This window comes from Chanos chanos, chromosome 14 (genome assembly GCF_902362185.1).
Source record: "Chanos chanos chromosome 14, fChaCha1.1, whole genome shotgun sequence".
NCBI lineage: Eukaryota > Metazoa > Chordata > Actinopteri > Gonorynchiformes > Chanidae > Chanos > Chanos chanos.
Window position 1 is genome coordinate 322,411 of NC_044508.1, and position 12,590 is coordinate 335,000.

A 12,590-nucleotide genomic window follows, 5' to 3' on the forward strand; every position below is an offset into this window, starting at 1 on the left:
ACGCCATCTTATGTACATGAATAAACTCTTTAAAAGGTTTTGATGTTTCCAATGGTAAAAAAAAAAAACAAAAAACACCTTAACACAGTCACACAAGATTATTGACAACGGTAATAAACACCAGGGTGGTGTTGAAAGGGCTTAAACAGGGACAAGTTATGGTAATAATAAAGAGGGAATGAAGGGCCATTTACACTAGGGTTAGGGTAACCCTAGAAATGAACAGTGAATGTGCCAAGTGGAGAGATCAACAAAACAGCTGCACTTCTGCAATAGGTAGAACAAAATATGAATAAATAAAGTTTACATTTAAAATATTTTACTCTCTCTCTCTCTCTCTCTCTCTCTCTCTCTCGTTTGCCTTTGGAAATAGAGTGTCTCAGTAGTAAATGCTGGGTAATACCCACCATAGAATTTTAGGAAATCTACGTCACAGAAAGTAAATGGACACAGGTCACCGTAAGCATTGGCAGAGAGAGTATTTGTGTGGGAGTGCCAGTTCATATGCATCATAGAGACACAAGTAACACAGTGGAGCACAGGCCATTTGAGCTATCAGGAGGGAAGCAGTTGAATGTAAAGGAATGGGTTAGTTCACGGGTGTAGTGGTAAGATTTTTTTTGCAGGGGAGTTCAGCTATAAGATGCTTTTGAAAAGTTGTGTGGGAGTCTGCAGATTGATGGAAATGAGCAACTCATTCCACCATCAAAGAACTGCACATGAGAAGAGACCAGCTTGTTACATTCTACTGCACAGTGATGGAATCACCAGTCATCATTCCCTCATGGACCGTAATGGGCAGGTTGGAATGTGGGTCCTGATGAGTGACCAGAGGTCAGTAGGCGTAGTTCTGATGGCTCCTTTGAATGCAAGCATCAGGGACTTAAACATGACGCAGGCAGACACAGGGAGCCAGTGGAGGAAGATGAAAGGGCCGTGATGTGTGTTTGCTTCAGCTGACTGAACACCAGACATGCTGCTGCATTTAGAATCATCTGCAGTACTTTGATAGCACACGCTGGTAGACCTGTCAGAAGAGAGCTGCAGGAGTCCAATCTTGAGATTACAGGTACCTGGACAAGGACGTGGGCTGCGTACTCTGACAGATATGGTCTGATTGTTGTGCAAAGTGAATCTGCAAGGTTGGGAGGTTACCACAATATGATGACAGCTAGCTAGTAATCCACCATCACCCACAGGTTTGTGGTGAACTTTGCAGGTAGTAATAATGATGAGCTGAGCTGAATGGCGGTAAAGTGTTGAATCAAAGGACTCTCTGGGATGAAAAAAAGTTCCATCTTTGACTGGTTGACCTGGAAGCGGTGTTCCTTCATCCAGGCTGTGATGTCAGTGAGGCATGCAGAAATCTGTGCTGAGACTGTGGTGTCCTCTGGAGGGAAGGACAGGTACAGCTAGGTGTCATCTGCATAACAGCCTTCAGCTTTCCTCTTAAACTAAATGGTATTAAAGCTCAATTAAACACTTTTTCTTGACTGCATCATAGGTCTTAACTAATGTAGAACTTTACATTTAAAATATTTTATTCTCTCTCTCTCTCTCTCTCTCTCTCTGGACAGTTTGTGAGGTTGTCCCAGTCATAGATTTTTTTCCTGGTGATGATTCAGCAATAAGATCTATCAGAGATTTGCCAAATTAATCTCTATTTTAGAAAATGGCTCTCACACTCCTGGCCTCTAGTTAACTAGGTGAGCAGAATGTTAGTTACCAACTTAAAACTAGAGCCATTAACTTTCCTAGAACTTCCACAGTTCTCCTTGATCTCTCTTCTGAGCAGTAGGCAATTTGTTATTTTTTAAGAGGGGGGATGCCCCAATGGTCACTGATGCTACTCCATAGAGTATACAGGGGATGGCAGGTTAACAAGGGGGATGCATTTTGGTCATTTAGCTAACAAAGGGGATGGCATCCCCCCTCACCCCCCTACAAATCGCCCACTGCTTCTGAGTCCAAGGCCTTCTTATTAAAGCCTGACTGTTCTTAACTTCCATCTGAGTTAACTTCCATCTGGATGGGCAGGTATTTCACAACTCTCAATTTACTTCATGCAGTAGACACAACTTTGTGATGGGTCTTTCCACTGTATTAGTCCTTGTCTGTAAATGAGCACCATGGACTGTACCCCCTGAATCCAGTGTTACTGGTGATTCTTCCCACCATCCCAGAGTTCCTAGGTGCAAAGGGGCACACAATAAAGACAGCATCTCCAGGCTTGAAGTTTTTCTCTTTGTTCCATTTTTGCCTTTCTTATAAAATGGAAAGTTCACTTGAGTGCACCTCCATCAGAATAAGTCTGCTATATATTGGATTTTTCTCCTGCAGCACTGAGCATAAAGATCCTCTTTTACAGAGATGCTATAGGGGGTATGTTTGGCTGTCTCTTCATCGGTGGCAGATGATTCCGTGTCAGTGCCTCATACCATATGGCAAAATGGAGTAGGAGGAGAGGAGGATGCTACTGCACATCTGGTCTTCAGTCAGTCGAAGGCTCCCCTGGTGTTATGCTGCTTTGGAACTTGTTTTGACTGCAAGGGTCAGAGTAGCACAGTTCTTTTATCCTTGTTCTTTACAGGCATTTGGTGTTGTTAAAAAACAACCAGTTTTGGAGCAGAGCTTTTTAAATCCATGAGCAGAAAGCAAGCCTCTTGTCTGGGCTGAAAAGGAAAAGCCATCCCCCTGAAACAACACAAATAGGCTCCTGAACTGCCTGCCCAGGTTTGGTAGAACTCAGCAAGCATAGTCGACAGGATTCGAACCTGCGTGGGATACCCCAATGGAATTCTTGTCCATCACCTTAACCACTCGGCCACGACTACCCCAATACCAGTTGCAGCCACAGTCGTCATTGCAGCACGTGGGGAACCAAGACTCAGTGGGGGGATCCCATCCTCCTCCAGGTGGCACATAGAAGAAAGATGTATATAGCATAGAAGGAGTCCACAGTTATTCGATTTAATAGCCTATGAAACTCCTTACAGTATACACTTTATTAAGCTTACAGTGTAAAAGATTTATGATATAGAAGGTTACAGGAGTTGTAGACGGTATGGGATATGTATTACAAGCCGTCTCTCCCACACTTCAACCAGCACTCATTCAGATCATCAACGCACCACTCTCCTTCTGTTTCTGTCTAAAATTCTGCACAAGCTGTCCTCAACCAGGTTAATCACGTTCTGATGCAGAAAAAACCTGCTGGATTATTTGTAGTCTGGCTCCAAGAATGGTCATTCGACAGAGACTGCCCTGGTCTCTGTTGTGGATGACCTACAGGCAGCAAAGACATCCTCCAAGTCATCTGTTCTCACTCTTCTAGGCCTGTCAGCAGCCTTTGACACTGTTAACCACCAAATCCTCCTGGCCACCCTCTCTGACCTTGGCATCAGTGGAACGGGACTCAGTTGGCCATCAGTCGGCTCAGCTCCAGGGCGGCTCTTCCTTACTCCCGCCTCATTCCAAGTCTGCCAGAAGTTTAGGAATGATGGTTGATGACCAGCTGACCTTAACAGACTACACTGCAGAAATCTCCCAATCCTGCAGATTCACTCTGTACAGCATCAGGACAATCAGACCATATCTGTCAAAGTAACGCTGACCAACTCTCTGGCCCAGCCACTGCACTACTGCAGCTCTGTCCTGGTAGGTCTACCAGCATGAGCTACTAAACCCCTCCTCCAGATTGTTCAAAATGCACCGGCATGTCAAGTCTTCAATCAGCCAAAGCAGGCACATATCACACCCACGTCACAATGGCTCCCTGTATCTGCCAGCATCAAGTTTACATCCTGGTACTGGCTTTCAGATTAGGCAGTGGAATCGTGCGTCCATACATCCGCTGACTCATCGTGACCCACATTCTGTCCCGCCCGCCACGGTCCGTGAGCAAATGGCATTTGGGGATTTCACCACCTTGCAGCAGTGAGTCACAAACTGGACTCTGGAGTTGCCCAACTCCATCCGGGATGTTGACTCCCTCACAGTTTTCAAGAAGCGGCAGGTGCCCTTAACACCAGGGAGTACAGAGTTTTCCCTTTGGTGTCCATGGGGCTCCTGCCACGTTCCAGCAGAGGATGACCATTGTCCTCTAGCCTCACTGAGACTTTGCTGCTGCATGCCCGGATGATGTTGCCGGAACTCCAGGATTTCCCCTTACGGTACAGCATCACACTGGGCCATCCCATTGGAATATGGATGGGTTGTCTCGGATGTATAGGTGCTGCTCAGATCTGACAGGTAAAGGCCACTCCCCTTGCCTCCCTTTTCAGAAGACCGGCTCGTTGTTTGGGGATGGTGGTGGTATTGGTAGTGGTGTTGCTGGTGGGGATGGGTTGGGAAGCGTGATCAGTGCCGCGTCAAACTATGGCCGAGCGGCTCAACTTCAGTAACACTTTTGGGGACAGCGATAGCCACAGCCTAAACAACAACAAAAGCACATGACCTTCCAAAACACCAACAAAGGCACATGGCTTTTCAGGGGGACATCCAGAGGAGGCACAACTCAACTGGTTGATTCCTAGCTAAAAGGACAAGTCTGAGAAGAGGTAAGCAAACTCAGCAGATAAAGCAAACGTGTATACACCCTCTTCTCCAGACTCAGAGTGACCCGTCTCCCAGCCCTAGCACCGAGACCCCGAAGGCCCAGCCACCGCAAGCACTGTCGCTCACCTGCCACATAGCCGACAACCTATCCCAACACCACAGTGTCACGCTAAAGCCACCTGAGCACCATTCATCCAGCACTTGATCTGCAAACCTCATCTGTTATCCTTGCACTAAATTTGAAATAAAGCACCCCTCCCCAGGGTTAAAGAGCAGCCTCACTCACATCTCCTCCTTCACCCATGACACCCCTGGAGACATGAGAGCAGTTGTGACTTCACCTGCAGGACTGACAGTGGAGGTCAAGAACTTCTGTCAGCGCTGTCCCACCCGTCACTGGGTGGCTCCATGAGCGCTGCTCCTCAGTGCCCTGATCCCTCTTCCCATCATGGAGGTGCCAATTGAGAGTATAGACATGGATCTGTGGGGTCCACTGCCAAAATCGGCCAGGGGTGGCGAGTACATCCGTGTCATTTTGGATTATGGCACCCGCTATCCAGAGGCAGTTCACCTCAGACAGTCCACATCCAAACTCATTTCACATGAGTTGTTCCTGCTTTTCAGCAGGGTTGGGATCCCAGAGAAGATGCGGCAGAGGCAGGACAACATAGAGAAAGTGATGCCCACGGTGCAGGAGCACATGGATCAGACCCAGCATGCCCAGCGGCAAGCCTACAACCGCCCAGCCCAGCTGCAAGAGTTCCAGCCTGGGGATTGTGTGCTTGTGCTCCTGCCCGGGGCAAATTGAAATTTCCTGGCTGGAGCCATCCACGTATGCCGCAAAGGTGTGGCTGGTCACACACCAAGTTTGCCAGCAAGAAAGATGGAGGCAGGAGCACCTTTATTATGTCAACTTCCTCAAGTGCTGAGTTGAGCCTGTCCCTCTGTTGTCTGCCTGTGTTCTAGAGGCTGCGGGGGAGGTCCATATCGAAGAGGGGCTCGGCCTGGCGCAACGGCCAGAGCTGTGGGAGCTTGTGGCACAGTTCCAGGGTGTGTTCACCTCGACCATCCTCGAGACCCCCACTGCGGGTGATCGTCATCTGGCAGTGACCATACAAAATCCCTGAGGCATGACAGTAGGCTGGGGAAGCAGTAAAATTGAGAAAATGAAGAACCTAGGAGTCGTAGTGAAGTCCTGAAGCCCCTGGTGCAGTCCAACAGTCATGGTCTCAAAGCCAAATGGCTTTAATCTTCCATGTTCAAAGAAATCCTGAGAGTTAATTTGGAAGGTTTGTGCCTTTGCAAATTTTCCAAATATGTACAATCTGCCGACTCGCTTTTCTCCTGCTCCTTAAGCTACTGCTTTCAATGTGTTTCAGGTCTGACAATCTCCACCGCTGTTATGCTCTCTCGGAGCTTGCTTTGACTGGTCAGAGTAGGACAATTTTTCCCCCCTGTTCTTTATGAGCCTTAGATGTTAAAAAAAGAGAGGCTTGGGCGCAGAGCTCTTAAAATCCATCGGGAGAAAGATGCCTTGGGGTTGGTCTTGGCTGAAAGAGAGCTTCACCAGAAGAAGCTGAATATGGACATTCTCCAGAAACCAAGTATCTGACAGCACCCAGGCTCTTGTACTGGTCGCCTAAGGTTGGGAGAAGTCAGCAAAAGCAGCAGGACTTGAATATGCATGTGGAAAACTGTAGTAGACTGCTACCATCCTCATTTACTGTCTTCATTAACATAAATTGTTTTGATTCAAAGAATTCATTCAGCCTCTCACTCTTCTTAATTATTTGCAAAACATTTGCAAAAACAGTTATTGGATGTACAGAAGTATCCCTCATAAACTCAGTGTCTCTCTCTCTCCTTCACGTGTACTTGCCCTAAACACAATGAAAGTCACAATACCTCAACAATTCTTCAACATTGTCTCTCTCATCCCTTGGCTGAATTCTCTCATGAATCTGTCTCTGGCATAGCTTCTTCACAAGTGTAGCATTAGTCTTTTGATTTTTATTGAGCACATCTCTAACTGTTGGACCTTTTAAGTGCATAACTGACGCAAAGATTCGACTGCTTCTCAGGTCTAAGTTTGGTAATTTACTGCCTTTATGCATTTATATACAAATAAAATAAAATGAAACGTACTTCTAAGTGAAATATGTGACTGTCAAAAGAACAAATTGCTCTCGACAGCCTTCACTCAGTTTCCTGCAATCAAAACAAGACAAGAAAATGGCTGACCACAAGGATTAGTGTCTTCCCACAAAACCCTTCAGACAGAAAACAGTTTAAAAAAAATCACAATAGAAACATAAAATTATTTCCTTAAAAAGATAAGTCCAATACTGAAATGCAGAATTAGTCAATATAAAAGAGATTAATCTGTACTTCATGGAGTGGCATTTACACATTGTAAATGGCTGTGTTTCAACATAGATCGCTTGTTTTTTTTTTTTAACATTACATTGCCAGAAGAGGTGTTTCAATTTTACATTGTCAACTGAATGAAATGTAAGTATCCAGCTTTCCAGTTACACCAGAGGGAAAAATATATCTGTTATTTGCGAAATAGTTTGAGAACCGTGTTCCCAGATGAATCACAGACATACAGGGAGGGCAGGATGTGACCGGTTGACATATGTAATCTGTGGTTGATATGGTTGATATTGGTATCTGTGATCTGTGAATGTTGTGATGAGTGTAAACTGAAGCTGAGTCCACTGAGTGAACTGAACCTTTTCTGTTCCATTTAATTGAACACAAGCACGTTTTTTTAGGTAGTGCCCTGAAGGGCCCTCCTGTTTCTGACCCACAGAGAGAACAGTGCAGTGAGACAGACAGGGATGATTTTGGTACTCATTACAGTATATTACAGTATTTAATATTTTACTCAGTGTGGGTGCTCTTTATTTGCTCTCTCACAAACTTAAATTCTTGAGATTCATTCTAAATAAAACACAGTCCAAAATAAAATATTTGCAGTGATGAGAAACAGACACAGAATGCACTAATACCAAAACTAACCTCCACTCTAACAAAACAGCAGGGATGTCACTGACAGAAAAAGTTTTGTTTTATAATCATTGAATTAACACGAATGTTTTCAAGAGAATATCATCTTGGATCTCATATTCCAATGATAGATTGACCACTGAAAGTCAATACAAACCAGTGGGTTTGACATGAGAGACACATTAAGCTTTGTGGTCAGATGAGCCCGTGAGAGAACTGTACCCACTCCTTCCTCATGAAATGAACAAGGGGGCGCATGACAACTTCCTTTATATGACTCAGCAGCTCAGCATTATGCGGCTGAGGGCTGAAAAGTCATTCTGTAGTTGAACCTCGAAGTCCACAATTCTCTATCAGTCAGGTAAGTGCCTGTGACAGAAGGAGGGGCCAACAGGTGAGTGGGAGTGATTTAAGGGATTTCAATTTTAGGTGAGTGGGAGTGCAGATGGTGTGAGAGAAGGGACTGGTGAGTTTGGCTGTTTGTGAAAGTTTGTGATGTGTCACAATGCATCACCACAGAATAAAGGCACGAATGATCATTAGGGTTGTAAGCATAATTCACTAAGCAACTGGTCGCAGTGTCTTAATTACTCTCTAAGGACAACCCATAACAGAGACCTTCCCACAGTAAGATCTCTCAAAGTTAGACAGAGTAGGAAAATAATTAGACAGCAAATATCAGAATTTTGAAAGAAAAGATTTTAGTCGTGTCAAATTGCACATTTAACAATGGTTCTCATGCCTTTGGGAAACAGCCCACTGGTTGGTCTCTGGCTCAGGCAGCCGATGTGATCTGGAGTTTGTGGAGAGATTCTGACTTTACTCTAAATCTTGTAAGAGACACATACACATGAAAACAATGCTAGTTATACCGAAATGACGATCAAAATTCGCAACAGGGAAAGTGTAGTTAGGAACTGTAAACATATTATCATGCCTAATACAATGCTGTGTCATTTTATGTGTATTTTCAAAACAGGATTTGATATTATGATTTGTTCTGTTGTGTTAATGGTTTATTGTTTGTGCTGAAATCTGGTGACTGACTGCTTTGTCTGTTTCGTTCGCTTTGTCCGTTTATTCATAGTGGTTGTTACACACTGAAGTTGGTCTTTAAAGCGGCAAACACAGGGCCTTGTTTTCAGGAAGCAGATGAGAGGCACAGTGTTTCACACCTCTGGGGCGTCTGCGTTATGAGGGAGGGGTTGACTGAACTGTATCTCTAAATTTGAGTTTCAGTCAAAGGAGAGAAAAGTGTGAATTACTCACAGAAACATCTTTTGTAATTAGAGATGTCTTGCCTTGTTTTGGAGTCATGATTAAAACAAAAATGATTAAGAATGATATTAATTTTTCAGACATTTGTATTTCAGTATTCCAGTATCCCAATGTTCTGTTTACAACAGTTGCTCAGTTGCACATGATAATTTCTTTTTTTTTTTCGTTTTTATTTCTCAAGTGTCCAAAAAGTTAAATAAATGTCCTAAAATTGTTGAAGAAAATTACTTAAAAATAACAAATTATCATTATAAACTTTCAGTAATCTATTTCTCTCTCTTGCTTGCAGACCAACATCACAGAGTTGATGGCTCATCTGAACTCTGCAGACGGGAGGAGAGACTTCCCTAAACCCATTGACATGATCAGAAAATTTGAATCTGCCAATGAGGACACACACAAACCTTTTCTCCCCAAACAACCCCCAGGAAAATTAAAACCCACAGACGTGAACCGAAATTTCAACTCAAAACCCATTCCTAAACCCCCCATAAACAAAACCAATGTTGCTGTCAACTCTGTTTTTAAACAACCCAAGCCACCTTCCACCATGACCAACCTTCCTCCCCGGGCTTCAGAAACATCTAGAGCCTCTGATGTGTCTGAAGAGAAGGTTCCGGCACCAAAGCCACTCAGGTCTTCGTCATTGGCCGCTCTGCAGTCCCGGTTTACTCAAGAAGGGGCTGGTGAGTCCTCAGGGGAAAAGTCATCCGGTCCTCCTCTCAGTGCACTCCCAGGCTCTCATTCCGCTCAGAATGCCCTCCAGACGTCCGTCACTGACAGGGATGAGGAGCCAGAGGAAATTAAAACCTCGAGCCCTGAAAACACAGGTCCACCCAAACCCCCACCAAACCAAAAACCAACATGTTTTAAACCAAAACTTGATATTGTTGACAGTTCGTCCACAGGAAGAGGGGATGAGACTAACCCAAAGAAAAAGACCCTGCCAAGTAAATCTGCCTTGGGCAACTGCCCTGCTAAGCCACAGAGACCCCCACACGTAGATCTGCAAAAGTTTAAAACCCTCAGCGACACTGGTGAGTATCTGCCTCAGTAGTAAAACTGAAACTCATCTTGTATTTTTCTCAGTGCTCACAGTGTCTGACAGTGGACAGCACATGAATGTAAGTTTCAGGTGTGTACATATGCATTTTTAAAGTGTGTATGTGTTGAGCAAAAATAATGAAGCAGTAAGGGTCATGGAATCAGAGTCTTGTGGATTTGAAGCCCAAATCTGACGGTACCAACCGCGTAAGGCGCCGAGGCCCAAAGCTACTCTGTGTTTGAGCCTTGACATACGCTTTCATAACTGTATGGAACTCTGCATTAGAGCATCAGCCAGATGAACAGATGTATGTTATGTTTCACTGATTATATCTGTATATTTTGAGTTTTGTTTGAAATGTCTTTTTTTGTGATAATTGGTGTCCTGCTCTAAGGTCTTAGACGTCACGTCCTATAGTACTCACACTTCCATTAGCTTCAAACTGCTCCTGTACTTATTTATTTATTGTACTGTTTGGACGTATTGTTGACAAGAATCTTGCGTCCCTGGATCTCACAGCTGGAAGTTCCGCTGTTCAACATGTGCCTTTACCACCACAACCACCAGCAACAACCATACCAGCATTTCCGAAACCTCCTCCAACACCAGCCCCTGGGGTCCTGTGAGTAACAACTGCAAAACTTCACACACACCACAGACGCTTCTCTGTCTCAGTATCTGGCAAAGTTGCTGCTTTATTTAATGATCTGACACATGCTTGTAGTGTGTTCTGATCAGTTTATCAGATTAGATTACAAAAGTTATTCAGACATTACCAGTAGTATTACAGGCATGTTGTAAATGTACTGGAGAAAGCGGTTTCACGCCCTGTGGTGTGCATTTGCAGCAGTGTCCGTTATGTGTCAAATATGGGTTGTCTTGAGTTGTCTCTCTGGTCACAGCGGAAACTGTGTCTCATTTTAACACACTGTCACAACAAAGTGAGAACCAAAGAATGTGAACAACAGACAGACATAAATAGAATGTCTCGTTAAGTGTGCTTGTGTGTGTGTGTGTGTGTGTGTGTGTGTGCGTATGTGTGTGTGTGTGTGTGTGTTTGTGTGTGCGTATGTGTGTGTGTGTGTGTGTGTGTGTGTGTGTGTGTGTGAGTGAGTGTGTGTGTGTGTGTGTGTGTGCGCGTGTGCGTATGTGTGTGTGTGTGTGTTTGTGTGTGCGTATGTGTGTGTGTGTGTGTGTGTGTGTGTTTGTGTGTGCGTATGTGTGTGTGTGTGTGTGTGTGTGTGAGTGAGTGTGTGTGTGTGTGTGTGTGTGTGTGTGTGTGTGTGTGTGTGTGTGAGTGAGCGTGTGTGTGTGTGTGTGTGTGTGTGTGCGTATGTGTGTGTGTGTGTGTGTGTGTGTTTGTGTGTGCGTATGTGTGTGTGTGTGTGTGTGGGTGCGTATGTGTGCGCGCGTGTGTGTGTGTGTGTGTGTGTGTGTGTGTGAGTGAGTGTGTGTGTGTGTGTGTTTCCCCTTTGTTGGCCAAGTCTGAGTCTCTCTTGTACTAACTTAATTATTTCAGTTCTGATTTATATCTAATACTCCAATTCTTAACTCAAAGATGCATTTAAACAACATGTTCTTACCTCAGCAGTTCTATAGCAGTGTGTTACATTCATTACTCCCCTGGGGGGAGTAGAGGTTTGCAGTTTCAACGAGCCAAAAACCTTTTCCTTTGTGCCATGGAAAAGTAAAACCTAGGACAACTAACCCTAACCTTACACCTACACACACATCTCACTCTCACCTCACAGTAGTATCACAGTCACCCCCAGTCAACCCACATTCACCAGTCATCTCACACTCAATTCACACTCACTGCACACCCACTCCACACTCATTCCACACTAGCCTCACAGGGGTGTGTGTGTGTGTGTGTGTGTGTGTGTGTGTGTGTGTGTGTGTGTGCGCGGGTGTGTGTGTGTGTGTGTGTGTATGCGTCCTGAGCAGATCCCACCCAGAACAAGAGGAGAGTTATGATGACGTTGGGATATTGTCTCTCTCACACACAGGTTTTTATCTTTTACACACACTCACTTTTCTCAACCTTCCTCTTTCCTCGCATTAGTTCTGAAAGTTTGCACATTGCTCAGATTAGATGAGCCTGAAATGAACTCTGCAAGTGATAATAGTGTTTGACAGTGGGCCAGTGGTAATCTTGCACTGCTGCAGACAGCATGAATTATAAATTATAAATTATAATTATAAATTATAAGCATGAAAATAAGTATTTAGATTTAGATTTAGAAAAATCAAGAACAATTAAGCATCTACTTTATGCTTCTGTGGTTTGTTGTGAGATTTTGTTTTGGTGCCTCAGAGAGAATGTAACTTTAATCAAACACAGTTCACTGAAATCAGACAGAGCGGCTACATGTTGACTGTCTTTGTACAAATTTGATTTCCTAGAGGTTTTCTGATTTAGTATGTTTAGAGTTTTAGTACATATAAGGAAATCATTGTGTGAACTGATGTACTAAGATGGGTTATCTTAAAACGGATATCTGAGAGAGCAAGGGATTTTGTGTGTGTGACAGCTTAAACTCACCTGAATTTGAGTGTAATAGCTTAAACTCACCTGAATTTGAGTGTAATAGCTTAAACTGACCTGAGTTTGTGTGTAATAGCTTAAACTGACCTGAGTTTGTGTGTAATAGCTTAAACTGACCTGAGTTTGTGTGTAATAGCTTAAATGGACCTG

General features: G+C 44.1%; 1 non-coding gene across 1 annotated transcript; it reads right to left on the reverse strand.

Moving 5' to 3' along the window:
- Positions 1 to 2,753: 2,753 nt before the first annotated feature.
- Positions 2,754 to 2,834, reverse strand: trnas-aga (transfer RNA serine (anticodon AGA)). Its single transcript has one exon. It is a non-coding gene; the product is annotated as a tRNA-Ser (tRNA).
- Positions 2,835 to 12,590: the final 9,756 nt, after the last annotated feature.